Source organism: Bactrocera neohumeralis, chromosome 6 (assembly GCF_024586455.1).
Source record: "Bactrocera neohumeralis isolate Rockhampton chromosome 6, APGP_CSIRO_Bneo_wtdbg2-racon-allhic-juicebox.fasta_v2, whole genome shotgun sequence".
Classification (NCBI taxonomy): Eukaryota; Metazoa; Arthropoda; class Insecta; order Diptera; family Tephritidae; genus Bactrocera; species Bactrocera neohumeralis.
Window position 1 is genome coordinate 16194035 of NC_065923.1, and position 23796 is coordinate 16217830.

Here is a 23796-nt window from a genome sequence, read left to right on the forward strand (position 1 = left end):
TAAGCTTATAAAAAAACTTTAAACAAATAAACGCAAACACAAAAAAATATTTTACACCTGAGAAAATAAAGCAAAGTCAAGAATTAAAATAAGACAAACTTAGTAAAAAATAAAAATATTTTTAAGTTAAAAAATAAAATTGAAATTAAATAAAAAAAATTTACAAAATAAAAAAAAATACATAAAAATATTTTTCAACTTCCCGTTATGTAAATGAACGCAAAGTTATTTACGTTTTCTTGGAATCTATACAAAATCTATAATAAAATATTTCTTCAAATATTTACATACCGTTAAATACGTGTTTGCTGCTTAAAATCTAAACTATTGTTCCATAGTGCTTTAATAATAACAACAAAGGAAATTGTATTTCCTTATTGGCATATTCTGCTACTTTTTATGCGGTGCGCCAATCAATTGTTATATGTAAAAATATATGGGTGAGTAAATTTAGACGTTACATATTTATGCTTAGGAGAAGAGATGTATTTACACATACATACATTTAATATTAATTGCTATAAATTTGAACAAGAAGCAGCCAGCGACAGATTTTTCAGGTGATGCATAATAAGTAAAAAGTTTTATAAAAAAAGTCGAAAAGAAAGAAAACAAAAATTTATATATTATATAAATTAATTTATTTGGAAATTTCCTATATTTCAGTGAAGTCGAAAATTGAAAAAAATAAAATTTAAATAAAAAATTAAAAAATTTTGATTGAAACTAAATTCTAAATTAATTTTAATTAAAATTTTTTAATTTTTTATTTAATTTTTTTTTTCTATTTCCGACTTCACTGAAATATACGAAATTTCCAAATAAAATAATTTAGATTTTAATTTTAATTACAATTTTTAATTTTTATTTAAATTTCAATTTTTTTCTCTCTTTCCAAAATATAAATTAGTTTCTAAATTACTTTAATTAATTTTTTTGAATTTTTTCTCTAAATTAATTTTTTTAATTCGAAACTTTCTGAAGCAGTAAAATTTAAAATTTTCCAAGAAGGCTTAATATTTTTAAGCAAGAAAACCGTAAATTAATTTCCAATGTTTTTGTAAATTAATTTTTTTAAAGCAGTAAGTTTAATATTTTCCAAGAAAGTTCCAATGTTGTTATAAACAACTAAGGAAGTGCTAAATTCGGGTGTAACCGAACATTTTATACTCTCGTAACTTCCAAGAGTCAAAGCCGGGGACGTACCTTCAAGTATAAAAGTCGTCTTACTTATATGGAGTCCAGCGCGAGTTTGCACTCGATTTTATTCATTATAAGCACAAATGTCACCGTTAAAAGAAAAACACGCTCTCCCAATTTTATTAAGTTAACACACATAATAGCCGATATATGTGGTATAAAATCATCTCAAGGTTCGAAAATCTTTATATTGTATTAGGTATGTATGTATGTGGGTGCTAAGAGAAGTATTGACCCGCTTCAATCCATATTTGGCACACAGATTTACTATTGTCGGGAAAGGACTCTCTCAGGATTTCAATTGTATATTTCACAAATTGACCTATATTTTCGGTGAAAAGTCAACTTAAAGCAATGGGTCCATATATTCAGTACCCGGAAGCGTAAACAGTTTTTGTTCAATATACGAAATTTTTAGTCATAAGATGGCTCATCTCAAATACACTATTCATGTAAAGTTTTATCCTACTATACATATTAATTCATTCTTGATTTGCATGCTGGAAAGTGAAAGTTTCAAATGGAAGTCAAAATTGTATTATATGGAAAGTACGTAGGCGTGGCTGTAGTCCAATTTCATCCATTTTCCTACTGTAACATAAAAAGTTATAAGAATGTCACTTATCAAACTTGATTGAAATCGGTCGGTCGGGTCTCGAGATATGTGATTTCATCAAAAAGTGTGCGGTGTTACGCTTATCGTTCAATTTTGACTTTGAATCAGGAAAACTTGAAACAAATTGATTGAAGCACTATTGCGTATAACAAAAACGAAAATAAAACAAAAAAATCTATAAATAAAGCTGATTCAAATTATTCAATTTTTTTTCCTGAGTTCTAACATTTTTTTACGAGCTCATACATATAAAAATGTAGCAAAATGTTATCAAATCACAAATTTATGTTGCCAGTTGTTATGGCTGCTCAACAACACCCAAATCAGAATACATATTAAGTTTTGTTAGAAAACGAACTGTTTACTCTTTGGCAAACATTTCCAGCGAAAGATTTAAATCACATAATCAATGAGCTGCTCACTGACGCAGTTTCTAAAAAAAAAAAAACAAACAACCAAATGATTTTTCATTCGTCACGCCATCATTGTGCCACACTTCCGATCGACTTTGGCCCAACACTTATTTATGAGATAACCGACTGGTCCAGCTGACAGTTCTAGATTGTTTTCTGTTTTTCATAAAATTAATGTAAGCACATAAATACACAAAGTGGACCTAAACAAAAGATGGGCGATCAATTTAAATGCAATAAATCTGTGCGTGAGCATTAAGCTGTGATAAATTAACTGTTCGTAGAAGACCTGCTTAGATGGTTGCTTACAAAAACAGAAAACGAAACACAAAACGTACAAAAAAAAATTAAAAATATGCATAGCACCATATTAGTAGTGATATGAAGTACCAAAAATATAAAAAATATAATTTCTTGGAGTTTGAAAAAAAATATGTAAAAATCATTTGCATTGCTAATGCTTAGTGATTGTTGTCGTTCAATTTAGTTTTCGCTTTTATTTTAAGTGCTTTTTTGCTACCAAGCATTCCGCATCAGCTATTGTCATCTTAAAATAGTGGCACGCAAAAACCGGTTTCGAAATGTGGATTAAGATCGTCACTTAATTGATAGCCATAAGGGACGTGCTGATTAATATTTACATGTCCACGCAAACGCTAGAATATTCATGCCGGTTTATATTTATATTTTTGGATTTTTAAAAACGTTAACGTGTTGTTGTTGTGTTGTGACAAAATATTTTATTACCTTATCAAGTTTGGTAAAATATACTTGCTTTTACTAGCCTGACCTTGCCTTGTTTGGATGAATATTTTATTAAAACAATGATAAGGCGGCATGAAAAGTAAAAAAATAAAATAAAATAAAATAAAATAAAATAAAAGAAAAAATAAAATTAAAAAATATAATTTAATAAAATAAAATTTAGTTATATAAAAAAACATAAAATGATATAGTGTGAAAAAAATTGTGATAATCATAAAATATTAAAAAAAATTATTTTATTAATTTTAATTTAATTTAATTAAGGAAAATAAAAGTAAAATAAAATGAATAAAAAACAAATAAAAGGGCTAAGTTCGGGTGTCACCGAACATTTTATACTCTTGCATGATAAAGTGATAATCGAGATTTCATTGTACGTCATTTACATATTTTTCAAATACCGTATTTTTGTAAAGTTTTATTCCGCTATCATCATTGGTTCCTAATGTTTATAATACGGAGAAGGCATCAGATGGATTTCAAAATAGCGTTATATTGGAAGAAGGCGTGGTTGTGAACCGATTTCATCTATATTTCGTACATGTCATCAGGGTGTTAAGAAAATATTATATACCGAATTTCATTGAAATCGGTCTAGTAGTTCCTGAGATATGGTTTTTGGTCCATAAGTGGGCGAGGCCACGCCCATTTTCAATTTTAAAAGCCTGGGTGCAGCTTCCTTCTGCAATTTCTTCCGTAAAATTTAGTGTTTCTGACGTTTTTTGTTAGTCCGTTAACGCACTTTTAGTGATTTTCAACATAACCTTTGTGTGGAAGGTGGGCGTGGTTATTATCCGATTTCTTTCATTTTGGAACTGTATATGGAAATTCCTGAAGGAAACGACTCTGTAGACTTTGGTTGACATAGCTGTAGTAGTTTCCCAGATATACACAAAAAGTTTGTAAAAAAAAAATTATTTTCCCTAATGCGATCCTTTGCACCAAATTTCACTTCAATATCTTTATTTATGGCTTAGTTATTACACTTTATAGGTTTTCGGTTTCCGCCATTTTGTGGGCGTGGCAGTTGGCCGATTTTGCCCATCTTCGAACTTAAATTGAATCACGAAATAAAAGTTTCATCAAATCTCAATTTTTGCTCAATTAAAACGGATCCAGATTTCGACTCTACTCGTCACCCTGATCACTTTGGTATATATAACCCTATATCGGACTCTTTTAGTTTTAGGACTTACAAACAACCGTTATGTGAACAAAACTATAATACTCTCCTTAGCAACATTGTTGCGAGAGTATAAAAATATCATTTATTAAAATAAATTAAATTAAATTTAATTATGTAAAAAAAAATTAAATTATATAGTGTGAAAAAAATTGTGATAATCATAAATTTAAAAAAAAATTAATAAAATAAAACTAAGGAAAATAAAAATAAAATAAAAGAAAAATCAAAAAATATAATTTATTAAAATTTAATATAATTGTGTGAAAAATAGTGTAAAAAGAATTTGTAGTCGATGATCATGAAATTTTTTCGGCGGTAATCTAAATATATGTATGTATATTTATTTTATTTAGTTCATATATAGTATTCAGTTCATGGTATATATACCGTATATGTATACCTATTTTATAATTTCTAGTGAATCATAAATTACTCAAAATTTAATATTTTTTAAATTTCGTAATTAGTTTTCTATTTGTACTATAGGTATGCGTCTACGCTAAACTGACTTGGTGTGTGACTACGCTAAAGAGCGAAATAAGCGTTATATAAAATAAATCCGCCTAAATGTATACCTTAATCTAATTGAAGTCAATGAACACTTAAGTTTAGTTACGTTTAGTTGGCTTCGTGAGGTTAAACTGAATTTTGTTGTTAATTTTACTACTCAAGAAATCTGAAAAAATTTACGACTTATGTGCTAAGGGCTCTGTGGAGTATGTGAGGCGTCCTGTTTATGAATTTGAGTTCAATTATTTTCGATCTCGTGTTGCAACCTCTTCCATTTTAGTGAATGATGGCCGTTTGATCCTTACATGCCTTGACTATAAGACAAAAAATTCTATATGTTCGGGAATTTGTATTATGATTTTCGGCATTAACAACCCAAAATTAGCCAAAAACAGTCTCTAACATCACTATTGCAAAATGACTGTAAACTAGTGGTATCTATTTCCCGAAATAATCTTATGCTAACGAATGAGACTTTTAATGATAATTTTTATTTTTAAGGCACTCTGAATATTTTATGATCATCTACAGATTAAGAAATTTTTTTCGCACTCTTTTATTTAATATAATTTCATTTTTTATTTTGTTTTTACATTATTCAATTTAAATTTATTTATTTTTATTTTATTTATTTATTTTATTTGTTTTATTTTATTTATTTTTTTGTTTTATTTTTTCATAAAGAACAATTTTTTTTTGGGAAGACGCCTTTTCATATATGAAAATTTTGATTAGTTATACGATATTTATCTTCATTCAACTATATTTTGTTTTGTTTGTTGAATAATCAAAGTAATGCTTTTTGCAACTATTTCGAAATCAGCAGAACTGATAAAAAATATAAATTAAATAAAATTGTTTCAAAGCAAAAAATGATCAGCAATGGCTCTTTGAACTTGTTTGGGAAACCACAGCCAAATTGATGCTAATTAATTTACTAAAATATCGTGCACTTTAGCATCTAACAAAGAAATCGCTTATCATTGATATTTAAATGAGAATTTAAATATTGTGTATACATAGATTAATTGCGCTTTAAAACCTTTTAACTATTATGCAGCTTTGAGCTGCCAACTGTCAATATAAAAATATTGTTTTATCACTTAAAAGCAGAGTTCGCAATAACATTATTACTAATCAAGATGAATATGAATGCATTTATAAAGCATTATCGGCTAAAATCATTTGGACAGCAAATTTTCATAATGCCTTTAAGCCATTAGCTGCATATGTATGTATGTATGTAGCTGAGCAGCGGCGCGGCTGCAGCTTAAACAGAAGAGCAAAAAAAACGCATTTGTCAAATACTCACGTATACCTGTTTATATATGTATGTGCATATATATATTTATAAATATGTTTATATTTATTTGTGGGGAATCTCTTTAATCGCTCGCTTTTTTTCGTCGTTTTTGATTGGCACCCACAACAAAATTTGAATATTTAATGGCGTGCTTCTAAAGTGACTACCTGCATTTACTTAATCAGTCTTAATCGAATTATCATTTTGTATATATTTCTTCCATTTAATATACGAAAGAGCTATTTCAGCAATTTAAAGACGCTTCAGCTGCTTTTAACGGCATTTTTTCGTTGAAGTTTTACGAGCTCAACGACCTTGCTGGCGTTGTTTTGAGATGCGGCAAAGTATGCTTGGCGCTGGCAGCTGGGCAAAAGGACAAACTAACTGAGAAAGTTTATAAATAGTTTTAATGTTTCTGATACACACAAGGAAATGTCGGAGACTATATAAAATATAAACTTAAACGATCTGCTTGACAAGCTGAGTCGATTTGGTCATGTTCATTTGTATGTATACCATATACTAGTACTAGTAAGATATTAGTTCTTTAGTTTTTGAGCTATGGATCTGAAATTTTGCACACATCTTTTTCTCTCCAAATAACTGCTCATTTGTCAGAATTACTCATATCGGATCACTATACCATTTAGCTGTCGTACAAACTGGTCGATCGGAATCAAGTTCTGGTATAAAAAGCTTTCTCATTCGAGGAGATATCTTCACGAAATTTGGCATTGATTATTTTTTGAAAGCAAAGCTACAGTTTTGAAACATAGTTTTTAGATCGGGCTACTATAGCAAACTGGCCAATCAAAATCAAGTTGAAGATCCCTTTATACCCTTTTATGCCATTAGAAATACAACCGTGAAAGGTATTTTAGTTTCAGGTAACACTTTGTCTTGTTTTAATTTCAAAATAAAAAGAAAGAAGGGAGAAAGTGTTTCGACTAATTTAAGACTAAAAAAAATAATTCTTATAACAATTACAAGTGAAATGAAATCGTTTATTATCACCTCAAGCTTTTATTATACACTGTACACTATTTTGTTTTCATATTGGGTTATGAGTAAATTCTCCATAACCTGCAATAACTTGCGCACCTTCTGCGTCGCATTTTTATGCTCGAAACAACAAGTTACCCACCAACAAAAGCAACACAAAGCACTTATAATAAGTAACTTTTTAGCAGTCAGTAGTAATTCCAGACACACACACACACACACTCAAACTCACCGACACATTCTAAGCGTGGCTTGCACACCGCACATAAGTGCGACAGCCAGCAAACGGCAGTCAATTAAATTATTTTAAGCCCACATAATAAAATCGAGTAAAGAATTAATTTAAAATGCAAATTGTGTAGACCGAAAAGAGAAAAGTTTTCGCCATAAAATGAAAAGAAAAATCAGCGGGCGGAAAAAGCACACAACAAAAAATTTGAACTTTGTGACCATTCGAATGTTTTGTACCCCGAGTACTTACGCGAACAGGTAAGAAATGCCGTTAGATGCAGTGATAAGTCAAAGACTAGCTTTCATACTTGAGATCAATATTATAAGAGGTTAAACTCGCTTGCGGTCTTCACCTACTATATTATGTTGCTGAGGTTTCTGTACTCCTTAACGGTGTGTTACACATACAAGTATATACTATAGCAAGAGTTACAAGAACTGCAATAAAAAACCAAGCTAACCAATATTAAACGAATTGATTAAGGGTGCTAATACCGAACTTTTTTGTTTGGTTTTTAAGATTCCGAATTTTCAGTATCAAAAGAAGAAGATAACTTTTTTCAAAGACCGGTAAATTTAGAGTACAATTTTTGCAGAAATTTGCTTATGATTAAATTCAACAGCGCTGCTGATTGAGGTAAATTTTAATTCAATTTCGTTTGGATTTTTTAAACCGATCCCACCATTTAGAAATAATATATATTTGTAAAACATATTTTCGTGAACCTTTTTGTGAAAATATGGAAGGAATGGATTGTAAATTGTGAGAAAAATTAACAAAATAGTTAAAATTGTTAAGAATCATACCAGTATCTTCTTTCAATATCGAAAATTTGTGTTTAGGTTTACTTCAAAAATGTTTACAACTCTTTTGGGGTCTGGTTTCAGTAAGTTTATCCTATAAATATTAACCAAATCTGTTAGAAAGTTTTCAAGATATGCTGAAAAGGACTCTGTTATCGAGTTTTCCAAAAATAACTACAATTTATGTTTTAAAATTTAAATTTAACAGAGTGAATAGAGCATCCGATATATCTTAAGAAAGGACCATTGCTAATGTTAAGCAATATACCACTACCTTGTTTCAATATATGAAACTTGTCTTCAGGTTTACTTCAAAAATGTTTACAGCTCTTTTGGAATCTGTTTTTAATGAGTTTATTCTTTAAATATTAACCGAATCACTTAGATCGTTCCCAAGATACAATGAAAAGATCTTTGTAAGCCAATCTTTTGAAAAAAGTTTTCATGTTTCATCACTCAGCGAACCGACTGAATAAATACAATTTAAGCTTTCAAATTTCAATTTAACAGAGTGAATATAGCATCTGTTATATCTTAAGAAAGGCTCATTACTAATGTTAAGCAATATTCCAGTACCTTCTTTTAATATCTGAATTTTGTCTTTAGGTTTAATTTGAAAATGCTTACAACAATTTTGGAATTTAGATTTAATGAGTTTATTCTATAAATATTACCCGAATCGGTAAGATCGTTCTCCAGATATGACGAAAAGAACTTCGTAAACCAATCTTTTGAAAAAAGTTTTCATGTTTCAAATCAGCGTATTAAGCCTGTCGTCGAAGAATAAGAAAACGTTTTATCTTTATACATTTTTACATATTGTGGAACACATTTGTATGATATTAATACAGCTCGTCACGCTACATGGAGGAGCCTTTACAAAAGCTTAATTGGCTTACTTTGAGACAAACAATTTTTTTCAATAAGTTGGTGCTGCTGAAAGTAAGTTAATGTTGCTTGTTTCGTAAATAACTTACTTCTTTTCAAATGTGGTCAACTTAATTTGTGAGGTTATGGTCAGTTCGGTTGAAAGGGTGGGATGGATTAGATACAAAGTTAGATGAGGAAACATTTTACCTGATATACAAACAAATTTCCATACGAAGAAAATTAAGGACGAAAGTCATGAAAACGAACTCTTCAATTCCAAAGTTCCGAATGTGGATCTCTGAAAGAGAAGACAAGCAAAAATAATTTAACATGAAAGTGGGGTATATAACTGGACTGAAAAAAGGACCAGACAAATTTTTAAATTTTTCGTCTCATTGTTATTTGGCTAGGAGTTTCTTCTTAAATCATTTAACGGTTTCATAACTTTGTATAAACTGTACAGGATATAAAAGAAAAAAAGAAATAAAAAAAGTAGCGTTGGAGACTCTTTAGACTACATATATAAATTATCAGTGTGAGGAGCGAAGTCGATTTAGCCATATCAGTCTGTAAATATATTCCTTCAGCTTTTGAGATATCAAACTGAAATTTTGCACATGGCAAGAAAACCTCAGCACCCTTAACACTGGGCATAAAAAACCTGTTACATAAGTGTGTGAGCAGCATAATGCTTTCAAAGGCATTTGCACACATACACACACACGTACATTTAGGGTGCTCAGAAATAAGTTTATATAGGTATTAGGCGAGTTGAATGAGTAAAATGGCGCTGCGCAAGAAGTTGCCTTCTGTTCGAAAAGCACAAATTGATTATTATGCAAGTGATCCCAGAGGTATCACTGGCGAAAAAGGAAAAAAACAGCAGCAGAGCCCGCATGGACCGTACGCCCGTTGCACGCGTCGCCCCAGACAAGAGGAGTTCTACCAGCAGTTTTGAAAACTCGCTGCTAAAGTAGCTTATATACATATACTTATAGGTGCTTGTGTAGGTGTTTCCACTTAATGTGTTTCGCTTCTGCTGGCAAGAATATCGGTTTTGTGCGGTACTTTGCATTTTTTGTTCTCACGGCCGAAAGTTTTTGCATTTTGCTGAAATGTTCTTCATAAATTAAAAGCCACTTGAATATTCAGTGGCTGGTGCACACACACACTCACGCATACATATTTATGCGTAAGCATTTAAGCAGACGCTCTTGCCCCTCCACTAATTAATTTGGAAAAAAAAGAATATGGGAAAATGTTAACTTTGGCTGCATCGAAGCTATGATACCCTTCACGGGTGCATTTCTAATGGCTTAATAAATGGTCTCAAAAACTGAGGGATGGACAGGCAACAGATAGAGAGTTAGATGGACATTGCTAAATCGACTCAGCTCGTCACGTTGATCAATTATATACATATATGCTCTATATATGGTCTGCAACATTTCTTTCCGAGTATTACAAACATTTTTGCAAATTAAATGAGGGGTTTAAAAAGAAAAAAAAAAATTAAACGAGATTTGTAGTAAAAAAGACAAAAAAATCCAACGCAGTCAGATAATGTTAAAGTAGTGCTGTTTGTAATATAAATTTGCTGAAATTAATCTCCATCAAGTAGCATTGTCTGCTGTTGTCATAAACTGACAGAACTTTTACTGGCGCCACAAACTTCACGTCTGTAGTTTTTTTTCAGGAAAGTTACATGTAAATATATACAAGTGTGTATACTTACATATATAATATTTCGTACATACTTACATGCATATAAAATCATTCATTCTGGTGTTTGGTAATTTACTCGGAGAACTCTTTAGCTAATCCATTTTGCCGACAGCTTAAGCTGAAGTGTCTACATATGCCATACTTATGTCCACATGCAAAAATCACTGTGAAATGTTTGTTTAAGGAATTATGATTTAAGAGCAAAGGGATGGAATTACATATTAATGAAACACTCGGAATGGCCATTTGTCGAAAATATCGATAAATTAAAGTGAATTATCAAGTCCGATCGTCATATGAACACTGTTTCGAGTATTCAAGAATTAAAAATTGCTCGTAAAACTGATTGAACACATTTAAATTTAACAAAGGGAAGCTCGGTGTAGAGATGCCAAAGCAGTTAATACAATAAAACATCGTAGATCGAGTTTCCACTTGTGAATTCCTGCTGAATCTCAACTAAATCCAACAATTTTTGAAACCAATAGTTAAGTTGGGTTAGATTAGGTTTGATAGAGTTAGATGGATCAGCTGTTAATATGGAGTCACACTGATACTATTATGTACCATCTTTTGTAAAGCCATCTAAAAACCTCCTGTAGTTGCCTATTAACTAATAACAAAGCAGCTTGAACCTCTCACAAGCCTTTATTTTTATTTTCGCTACTCCACTTGGATGTCTAAAAGTAAGATAAGTAAGAAAAGTAAGACGAGACATTCGAGTAGGAAGTCTTAAGATAGTTCTATCTCGTCTTCTTTCAAGCAGCTGACGATAACCGTTAAATTTTAATTCTAATTTTCTATAATATTCTCTCATGAATTGCGATGGGACAATGTCAAGTTAGAACACTTACAACTATTGAAAGATGAACATTGAGAGTAAAGAGTTCACTACACCGTTTACGGTTTATCCTGGTCCAGAAGGACCTTGCGGCTGCACAGCTATTTGTAGTTGACCAACGTTTGCTGATCTGGTCTAAAGCCTAACTACAAACCAACGGAACTCCTACCTATTCACCATTCCGCGGTTACTTATACTGAAGTACCTGCTCAAGCTTATCAGCTTTGCAGTTCACTATAAAACCGCTGTGGCCAGGCACTCAAAGCAGTCTAATCATGTAGTAATTCGCTGCTAGAGATAAGGAGTTTAGAAATACCCTCACCTCTTAATTCAGCGAGCTCAAGGCTAATATGACTGTGAACAGGCAGCCAAAAATTGGAGTTGATGGCTAGTTCTCGACAGTGTACTCCTCCACCGATTGTTGCTGATGCTCAAGAGTGGGTCACTCATAACAGCACAGGGAAAATTATCGTGGTCTCCGTCTGAATCTTTGAGAGCTTGTTTGGGAAGATCATATGGGTTATTATACGTAGGTAGTACCAAGTGCTTATTACCTGGTCCTATCTGTGGCGAATCATTTTTCAAATTGCCGTAGTAATCAAATAATTTTGTTCTTCTAACTTTTCTTGGTGATAGCTTAGTATGAGCACTACTAGTATGAGGTCATATGCCATAAATGAATTGTGAGGAATTGATTTTGTGATTAGATAAATAAATGAGGATTGCACCGCGAGCTACGTAGTGCCTATTGTGCCCTCTCCTAAGTCACAGCGACTCATCTAGCACCACCATATTGTTAAATTCAAAATACTGCTAGCGACTATTGAGACGATGTGATCCCTATTTGGAAAATGGTCAGTTAGCAGGTGTTCTGGAGTTTCAGGCTCTATGTCGCAGAACCGGCAATTTGCACAAGAAGCTAGGCCCATATCATATAAGTGCTTCTTGATCTTACAATGGCCAGTGTAGTAGGCGACAAGTAGCCTGAGTTTGTTCCTGGGGAGGTTGATTACATATTTAAACCTGCTAAGATTATAACCCCCATTAGCAGCTTGGCATGGCGCATGCCTTGAAGTTGTTGCCAATAGCCATCCTTCATCCTTGCGGAACAGCTTCTTTATGGTATGGGGATCAACCGGAGCGGGGCGGACGAGCTCGTATACACTCTTGCATCAATAGCAATTTGATCTCTCACGCAGAGATCGCTTTAAGTGCCGCTTGTCAATCGCTGAGTATAACTATACGTACTATCTCTACGCATCGACTTACAGCAAAGACCTTTGCTTGGAATATGCTCGGAGAGTGTGGTGCGTGGTCCTACGACCGCCGGTGTACCACTTGATTATACTATCCCCAAGCAGTAGCTCGAGAGCGGCCTCAGCCTTACTGGTGGGGGTAACCTTGAACTTCATAGTGAAGTTTACACTTTTGGTTATGCTGTCCATTGGGAGAAGAGCTAATGGTATTTCGTCTCTTAAGTCCTTCATGCGCTGGGAAGAGATTACTTTACCTTTGCCATTACTGAGTTTCTTTTTTGTAATTTTGGACTAGTAGTATTACCAATAAAAATGCCTTAAATGACAAATTACTGTCAACTATTAAAAAAATATTAATTTTTTTTAATTTCTTTAAAAGGTGATGTAGATCAATACTAATTAAGATATCCAAAAAATTAACAATTTTAATAAGTATTTTATTTCTTCTTTGCTCATGTTAAGGTACAAAGTTATAGCAAACACTTTGACATAATCAAATAATGTGTTGAGAGGCAGCAGCGTGAGATTGATTTTTGAAAAGCAGAATTGTATTAGTTTGTGGCTAACTCAACTCATGAACCTGTATTCTAAGCAACATACCACTTTAATTATTTACATAGATTAATATGTATATATATTATACTATATATATTTACTTTGGCAATTAAATGATCAGCAGAATCTTCTGATTATGTCACCAAAGTCGAACAATATTTTTGTTTGTTTATTTACATACGAGTAAATTATTAATTTATAAACGATTAGACATAGAATTTTATATACACACATATGTATATATTTATATTTTCAAAATATCAAGAAAATTAATATTTATATCGTGCTTCCGCATTTGTAATCAGAACACAACCCACTTTACTAAATGAGTTTTCAGCATAATGTCATATTGTTAGCTTCCAACTATAATAAGCTAACCATATCTGATAGCAAATAATATGTATATTAATAATACATACATATATATATATGTGTGTGTGTATGTGTATATATGTATATTCAATATGTTAATGAGTTCACACTGATTTCCACATGTGTATTTTACATATATGTATTAGTTAATACAAGTCGATTTCACTGCTAATCTATGCATAATTTTCTATTTTCGAATAAACATAGCTATGGATGTAATACTCCTAGGATACTTATCAGTCGAATTCCCACATGTCAATCCTTATATTTAAATTTGTTGTATATCCGCTTTGCTCAATTTGTATAATTTATGCAGCGTTGACCCAATTTCCGTGTGACTTGATGAGAGTGCACACAGAGGAATGAGTACTTTGTCACGATAAACTAATTAGTTGCGGATGGGTGGTGTTCTTTTCATTAGTTGCTTATTATAATAGAACTGTCACATGCATAAGTATGCATATATGTATATATATATATATTGTCACTTAAAATGCATAACAATATATAATATCATCAAAAAATTCATAATTGAGTTTCTTATTGCTTACGATTCGCTTTATCATATAACAAATTTAAAGCTTTAAATATAACCAATAAATAACTAATATATAACCAATATATAACTAATATATAACCAATATATAAGTAATATATAACCAATATATAGCCAATATATAATCAATAAATAACTAATATATAACCAATATACTATAGCCAATATATAACCATTTTATAACCAAAACTCAAATTTTGTGCTTTATATTTTATCGTTTTTCCTTCACTCGTAAACTTGTGATAGGTGATCTTCCGTTATTTTTCATTTTAGTGGACGATTTGTATGCATCAAAGTTTTTCCAATGTCTTCAGTCAACTTTAGGTAAATTTATATTAATTTAAGAAATTAGTTTTTCTTACCCGCAACTTATTTGAAAAACTCCGACTCAAATTTTTACACAGATTTGGAGATGGGTTCAATAATCACAACGATACTCGACGTTAGTGCAGAACAACTTCTCTCTGAAACCAGATTATATACAAGCAACTCGACACTCCATCCGAACTCTACTCGAAAAATAACCAAGGAAGAATATCACTAACTACAGATTACTAAGAAGACAAAAACAAGATTTGAAAATCAAGGAGTCAGCAAAAATGTCAACGAAATAATAATGAATGAAATGAAATCATAATGATTGAAATAAAACACGCTAGTTAAGTATCACTCTACTTAGGTAATACCTGTTTTCCGCTGACCGAAACTTAGAAAGTGACAATCGCACAAAAACTGTCATAAACCACATCAAGAGGAGTTAAATTACCAATCGATTATACCACTTCGATTCTCATTAAATCTACAACTCTTCCTGTATTATAAATTAAAGCAGAAAACTGTCTTCTTGCTTTCATGCAAATGCAAAGCAAACTCTTAAACAAAATCGATCAGAGCTCAAATATGAAGATTAGACAAGTGATGAATCGAACAACTTCTCAGCTTTGAATATTTTATGTCGATAATTAATCTCCAATCTTTTACGAGTATTTAATTCAAGCTTATCGCATTTAAAAAATCTTTCTCACACTTTCGGTGACGTTAGTAAAGAGAAACGAGCTCTCGAGTTGTTTTTCTTTTTATTGGATCGTGAGCGGTCCAAATTAGTCCAAATAATTCGGTGTCGGAGGATGGAGTCATGTGTAGAAGTTCACGCAAGTGAGGAAAGTTCTCTGATCGCCATTCACTTGGGAGTGGCCAGAAACGATTCTTTTACACATGGCTCAAGCAGCTCACTACTTCCGGTCTTTGACCAAGTATCCTCTGGGTAGCCTAAGAACATCCGTTCGAAGGCGAGCTAAAGTGAGAAGGCGAAACATTCCCTACAAGGGTTGTACGCTGGGTTTGGGACCCGCCACGTAAAAAACACCCCCAGTGAAGAGCTACAACCAGCCTCGGATGAGAGACCCCCCTTTTGATGACGACCATGGCAAACGAAATAAGGACTACGAATTGAGGGCATGCACCTGGAATGTCCGGTCCCTTAATTGGGAAGGTGCCGCTGCCCAGCTGGTTGATGTCCTCGTAAAGACAAAGGCTGACATCACCGCCGTCCAAGAAATGCGATGGACGGGACAAGAACAGAGACGAGTAGGTCCTTGTGACATTTACTACAGTGGCCATATAAAGGAGCGCAAGTTTGGTGTAGGATTCGTGGTGGGAGAGAGACTCCGTCGCCGAGTACTATCATTCACTGCGGTGAATGAACGTCTAGCCACAATCCGCATCAAAGCGAGGTTCTTCAACATATCGCTGATTTGCGCCCACGCCCCGACGGAAGAGAAGGACGATGTGACCAAAGATGCCTTCTATGAGCGCTTGGAGCGCGCTTATGAGAGATTGCAAAATCGTGCTTGGCGACTTTAACGCCAGGGTGGGCAAAGAAGGTATATTTGGCACTACGGTCGGTAAATTCAGCCTCCACGACGAAACATCCCCAAATGGGTTGAGGCTGATTGACTTCGCCGGGGCCCGAAATATGGTTATCTGTAGTACTAGATTCCAGCATAAGAAGATTCATCAAGCTACCTGGCTGTCTCCGGATCGAAAAACTACCAACCAGATCGATCATGTTGTGATAGACGGAAGACACGTCTCCAGTGTTTTAGATGTGCGTGCGCTCCGAGGTCCTAACATCGACTCGGACCACTATCTTGTTGCAGCTAAGATTCGCACCCGCCTCTGTGCAGCAAAAACGCGCGCCACCAAACACAAGGAAGGTTCGACGTCGAGAAGCTGCAATCACAACAGACAGCCGAACGATTTTCTACTCGGCTTGCACTCCTGCTCTCTGAGAGCACTCGTCAACAACTCGGTATAAGGGAACTGTGGGACGGCATTTCAAACTCCTTACGTACAGCTGCAACCGAAACCATTGGTTTTCGGAAAGTGCAAAAGAACAGCTGGTACGACGAGGAGTGCCGTGTCGCAGCGGAGAGAAAACAGGCTGCCTACCTCGCAACGTTACGATCGACCACTACACGTGCGGGATGGGATAGATACCGAGAGTTGAAGAGGGAAGCGAGACGCATTTGTAGACAGAAGAAGAAAGAGGCTGAAATGCGTGAGTACGAAGAGCTTGATAAGCTGGCCGACAGGGGTAATGCTCGAAAATTCTACGAAAAAATGCGGCGGCTTACGGAAGGTTTCAAGACCGGAGCGTATTCCTGTAGAACCCCCAAAGGTGATCTAGTCACTGATGCCCAGAGCATACTTAAATTATGGAGGGAACACTTCTCCAGCCTGCTGAATGGCAGTGAACGCACAACACCAGGAGAAGGAGAACCCGATTCCCCAATCGATGACGATGGAGCAGACGTTCCATTACCCGACCATGAAGAAGTTCGAATAGCAATTGCCCGCCTGAAGAACAACAAAGCGGCAGGGGCCGACGGATTGCCGGCCGAGCTATTCAAACACGGCGGCGAAGAGCTGATAAGGTGCATGCATCAGCTTCTTTGTAAAATATGGTCGGACGAAAGCATGCCCAACGATTGGAATTTAAGTGTGCTATGCCCAATCCATAAAAAAGGAGACCCCACAATCTGCGCCAACTACCGTGGGATTAGCCTCCTCAACATCGCATATAAGGTTCTATCGAGCGTATTGTGTGAAAGATTAAAGCCCACCGTCAACAAACTGATTGGACCTTATCAGTGTGGCTTCAGACCTGGCAAATCAACAACCGACCAGATATTCACCATGCGCCAAATCTTGGAAAAGACCCGTGAAAGGAGAATCGACACACACCACCTCTTCGTCGATTTCAAAGCTGCTTTCGACAGCACGAAAAGGAGCTGCCTTTATGCCGCGATGTCTGAATTTGGTATCCCCGCAAAACTAATACGGCTGTGTAAACTGACGTTGAGTAACACCAAAAGCTCCGTCAGGATCGGGAAGGACCTCTCCGAGCCGTTCGATACCAAACGAGGTTTCAGACAAGGCGATTCCCTATCGTGCGACTTTTTCAACCTGCTTTTGGAGAAAATAGTTCGAGCCGCAGAACTAAATAGAGAAGGTACCATCTTCTATAAGAGTGTACAGCTGTTGGCGTATGCCGATGATATTGATATCATCGGCCTCAACACCCGCGCCGTTAGTTCTGCTTTCTCCAGGCTGGACAAGGAAGCACAGAAAATGGGTCTGGTAGTGAACGAGGGCAAGACGAAGTATCTCCTGTCATCAAACAAACAGTCGTCGCATTCGCGACTTGGCACTCACGTCACTGTTGACAGTCATAACTTTGAAGTCGTAGATAATTTCGTCTATCTTGGAACCAGCGTAAACACCACCAACAGTGTCAGCCTAGAAATCCAACGCAGGATAACTCTTGCCAACAGGTGCTACTTCGGACTGAGTAGGCAATTGAGAAGCAAAGTCCTCTCTCGACAAACAAAAACCAAACTCTATAAGTCACTCATAATTCCCGTCCTGCTGTATGGTGCAGAGTCTTGGACGATGTCAACAACGGATGAGTCGACGTTGCGAGTTTTCGAGAGAAAAGTTCTGCGAAAGATTTATGGTCCTTTGCGCGTTAGCCACGGCGAATACCGCATTCGATGGAACGATGAGCTGTACGAGATATACGACGACATCGACATAGTTCAGCGAATTAAAAGACAGCGGCTACGCTGGCTAGGTCATGTTGTCCGGATGGACGAAAACACTCCAGCTCTGAAAATATTCGACGCAGTACCCGCCGGGGGAAGCAGAGGAAGAGGAAGACCTCCACTCCGTTGGAAGGACCAAGTGGAGAAGGACCTGGCTTCGCTTGGAATATCCAATTGGCGCCACGTAGCGAGAAGAAGAAGCGACTGGCGCGCTGTTGTTAACTCGGCTATAATCGCTTAAGCGGTTTCTACGCCAATTAAGAAGAAGAAGAATTCGGTGTCGATCACAAACTGAATCTGAAAAGCATGTTGGAGAGAAGCATTTTTAGAGCATGATGATGGAATGAAATGATAATCCACATGACTGAGACCAACAGCTTGGATATTGTTTTTGATTCTAACTCCAACTGCTAAAAAGCTTTCAATCAAGAGAGATGTCGAAAGGAAAGCATAGCCCACAATCCGGAAAGTATTCATTTCACCGAAAGTAAACGTAGGATAAGTTTGATAGTGCATTAAAGGCTTTTGACTTTGCAGTGTCTATAATCAAGATGTGATTTTGTACTATGGGACGAAGGCTTAAGCAGACAGTTCCCTCAGTTCTGCAAATTTATTTACAGGTCATATTGAAAAAATTAATAAATAATAAGTTATTCGAGGTGGTAACCAAATTAAGTCTTATATAAGAACTCAGCGGATTCGGTAAAATACCTAATTTTTTCCACCCCAGCTGCCCAATGTCTGTTAAGTTGGAGTACTTGGAGGCGCTTTAATAAATCCTGCTTCATCCGGCTGAAGTTTGCGGACTTGCTGGTTAGAGCAGAGCCTATTTGGCACCTTCTGTTATGCCAAAAGTTTCGACCTGAAAGACTGAATTTCAGTTATTCAGTTCGAAGCAACTTCCTGCGTACAGATTACTCTAAAAGAAGCCTGCGCCTGTTTCTATCTCAACTTTTGATCTGTGAATATGTAGACTTTACCGTTGGAGCTCTGGATCCATTGGTCCATTGGTCCATTCTTATATTTTCTGGAATGAAAACGTTGTCTTTAATTCCTTTAGATCTCGCTCTCTCAGTCGCATGGTCAAATCAAGTTCAGATTCATTCATGATCTGTAGAATTATAAAAGTTTCATTCATTACCCAAGGAATATCGACTCCGAAATACAATCTGTGATGAAGTCAATAATCGGAATTCGAAGATAGGCGTCTTATTGTGATTCATTTCGTTTCATACTCTCTGAGTTGTTTCGAAAAATCTGGCATGCATGTGTTTATATGTCAGCGTAATTGAGTTGGCTGAAATAATTTCATATTGCGCTGGCAACCAATAAAAACGTGCTATAAATAAATAAATACGCCGTCTTTGATTTTTACAGAATCTCTCTAACACACACACACACACATAAACACTTGTAGAAATGTGTGCGCAAAGCATAACTGTGCATAATTTTGTGTATTTTCAAATTTAATGTATTTTATGTTCATCTGCCCACAGCTGCGGCATGTCAATCCATTTGACATTTACATTCACAGAATTTGACGTTTATGATTGAGTTGTTTACACATGCAACATTGCGTATGTATTACTGCCTGAAAGTGTGTGTGAGTTCAGCTGTGCAATTATATGCAGAAATAAAATTGCTTATTAAACTTTTTATAAAAAATTTTATAAAATGGATATTCATAAAAAAAAACATTATAAAAAAGTTTTCATTAAAAAATTAGAATTTTTTGTAAAGATTCACTGACTTTTTTCATTAAAAATCTCATAAAATGTCGTAATTTTTTTTAGATATTTTTATATTATAAATTTTTTTCATAAAAAAAATATATAAAAATAATTTTCATAAAAAATTATATGAAATTTTATAATGTTTTTTTTTACACAGATTGACTTTTTTTTCTTAAAAATTTCATAAAGTTTTCCAACGATTTTTTTTAACAAAGTTTCATATTAAATATTCATGCCAGATGCACTGTTTTTTTATTAAAAATTTCATAAAATTTTTTAAATATTTTTATATTTAATTTTCTTAGAAAAAATTTCATAAAATTTTCATGAAATTTCCTTAGTTATTTAATATTATATAATTTTTTCATAAGATTTTCCAGTTTTCAAATTTTTTATTCATAATGATTGCTTTTTCAGAAAAAATTTCATAAAATTTTCCAAAAAAAAATTATTAAAATATGTATAATTTTTCATAATAAAGAAAGAACGCAATTGTTTTTGAGATATTTTAATATTATTTAATTTTTTTTCATAATAAAAATTTTGATAAACATTTTTCTGAAATTTTTTACTTATATTCATATTTTTCTTTTTATAATTTCTTAATTTTGCATGCATTTTTGTTTTAATGTTTAATATCGTTTAATTTTATTTTTTATATTAAAAAAAATTGCTTTTCTAAAAAATTTATTGAAATTTTAATATTTTTTTTTTCTAAAATTTTCAAACATTTGTTTTTAAATATTTTATAATTAAATAATTTTTTCATTAAAAATTTAATGTTGAAAAAAATTTTTAAAAAGTTCATACAGTTCATGCTATTTTTTGAAAAAATATTAAAAAAAGTTATTATTTTTTTATTTAATAATTTTTATAAAATTTTCATACATTTTTGTTAATATTATTAATTTTGACGGCGATGATAATTTTATATACATTTTTTGAAATTTTTATGAAAAAATAGGTCGATCTGAGTAAAAATAATTCATTAAATATCAATATAATTTTTTATTAAAAAAAGATTTTAAAACAATTTTTTCTGAAATTTTCATTTTATATTCACTGTTTCTTTTCATAAAAAACTTTCATGAAATTTTCGTAAATTTTTTTTTTAATAAAAAAATTTATTTATTTAAAAAAAAATTCATACAGTTTTCATGCTATTTTTTGATACTTTAATATCATATCATTTTTTTTATTAAAAATGTTTTCATAAAATTTTTTGAAATTTGAAATTTGATAATTTTTATAAAATTTACAGAAATTTTTTTTAGTTATTTTAATATTATATAATTTTGACGGCGATGATCTAGAAGTCGCGAACTTTTTGCTAATAAATTATTAACGCACGCAATTGTCATACAATATCGCTCATTTTGTGATTGCTTTTGAAAAGTAACTGGATCTTTAAAATGTTGTATGTGTGCGTGCTGATCATCAAAAAGTGAGTTTTCTTGTTTTTCATAGAATAATATTTATTTTGCTAAAACTTGGCAAACTAGTATAGTTTAAGAATATCGTTTGTGATTCATTATTCTAGGATATACTAGAATTTAACAACAATAATTTCTAATTTATGCAACAAAAATTCAAAATATTTCATTCTGAGGCTTTGAACTCCACTTTATTGGTTTCCATGTGTGAGTCAATGCCTGTGAAGCACCTTTCGCACACACACACACAACTTCAAATATTCGTGAAACGTGTGCTTAATTGTGGTTTTTGTCGCGTGTTTGTTGTTTTTGACAAATTTTAAGCGCGAAGAAATTTTTTTCAAAATGCCAAATTATTCGCTTATGAAGCCCGCTGTTATCCGCGACAAAACAAACAGAAAATGCGAACTCATATGGAGACTCAAAAACATAACAATTCGTGGGGTTTGTGTGTGTTTTTTTTCGGCGAAAAAACGCAGCTTCCGCCAAGCCTAAGCTTTAGGAACATATTTGTTCATATAAATAGAGGGGCCAGCGGCTTTTTGGGGTATTATCAAACTTTAACCGTTGTGGATTTAAACAGTTCGAGAAGCAAAAAAAAAAATGGTGCTACATTTTCAGTGAAAAATTAATAAAAAAAAATTATAAGAAATCGTAGAAAAATTATAAAAAAAAAATTCGGAAAAAAATTATAAAAGAGTCAAAGAAAATAAATTTTGATAAATATTGTGTTCATTGCAGAAACTCTTCGCTGCCCTTTCCTTCGCCTTGCTGGCTTTCGCCGCCGCCGATGTCTCGCATCTTGGCTAAAATCCTGGCCCCACCACCATGGGAATCGTCGGACCGATAGTGCCGCAGAATACTTACATCCCACCAGCACCACCAGCGCCCCCCCCTGGGCCCCGTTCATGAGGGTGTGACCGCACCCTTTCTCCTCCCCACCACCACCACCAGCCCAAAAAACCCTTTCCACCAGCCCCCGCGCCCCGCACCAGTGGCTCCACATGAGGCGTGCACTCCCCAATTGCTCCTCCTCCACCACCACCGCCACCAGCACCAAAAAACCACTTCCACCTGCACCCCCGCGCCACCCCCAGGGCCCAGTTCGAGGCCGGCACTGCACCCAATTGCTCCTCCTCCACCACCACCACCACCAGCCCCAAAAATCCCTACATCCCACCTGCACCCCAGCGCCACCAGCTCCAGTGCTCCAGTTCAGGGGCCGTGCACCCCCCAATTGCCCTCCTCCACCACCCCCCCAAGCACCTACACACCACCTGCACCACCAGCCCACCAGCTCCAGTAGCTCCAGTTCATGGGGCCCTGCACTCGCCCCCAAATTCTCCTCCCCACCACCACCAGCCCCAAAAACCCCTACATTCCTCCAGCAGCCGCCCAGCTCCAGCTCCAGAGCCATCCGCCCCCCTTGGGGCTGCGGTTACCACACAAGACTGTCCGTCGCGTAGTCTACAGACACCGTTTCTAAGCTGCCACCCTTTCCAATAACTTTTCCCTGTGGGAAGTGTCCCTGAGTTTGTTCGAATCTAAATCTAAATAAATTGTTAATCTGTCATATATAAAAAAATTTGGTTTGTGTTTTTTTGAAAAAATTTTTGATCGTCTTATCAATGCGAACAGGGGAAAATTTCTCAGTCAATGTGCTTAAGTCGTAGGTTCCATACAATAGGAGCTCATCCCTCCTTCCCTCTTAGGGAAAAATTTGAAGACCGAGAAAATGGAGACCTTTAGGCGACATTATATGCAAAAAGGGATTAGTTGGATGTTTGAACCCGGGGTTGGGGGTAATAAGAAATATATTTTCTGGATTGGGGAAACCTTCCAAGTGGGGAATGGAGTTTGTCATGTATTTGATTTGACGAAGGTAAGACTACTGAGATTTTCAGCCTCAGTCGTATAAAGAAGAAAAATGACTGTCTGTTTCCATCGCATCCCCCCCCATAAGTCTTTGACAACTAACGTCCGACAAAAATTTTTTGAAACCCCCTTCACCCCGTGAAATTCCCGCCTTTGGGTTTTTAAAACAGGAACCAAACGAAAAATCTTTAAAGGTTTGAAGTAATTTTTTTCATTCCTGTTCCCTTTGGAACCCCAAAAACTTTTTGGAAAATGCAAACAGTTAACAAGGTCAGGTTTTTTGCCTTACAGAAAACTCTCTCTGAAAACCCCCCCTTCTTCGGCCCATCCATGGGCAAGGGTTTTTTCTGGTGACTTCTCTCCTTCCCCTTTAAGAGCAGTCGAAGAAGGAGATAATTTCGGTGTGTTCGGTGTTCACGAACAATTTGAAAATTCGTTGGCCCC

At 34.5% G+C, this 23796-nt stretch overlaps 1 protein-coding gene across 1 annotated transcript in view; it reads left to right on the forward strand.

Moving 5' to 3' along the window:
• The first annotated feature begins 316 nt into the window (after window positions 1–316).
• LOC126763643 (probable G-protein coupled receptor 139) overlaps window positions 317–23796 on the forward strand; it is a 226001-nt gene continuing 202521 nt past the window's right edge. The window contains exon 1 of the mRNA XM_050481349.1: window positions 317–440. The gene's annotated coding sequence lies outside the window, so the exon portion shown is untranslated. The remainder of the gene's footprint in view (window positions 441–23796) is intronic.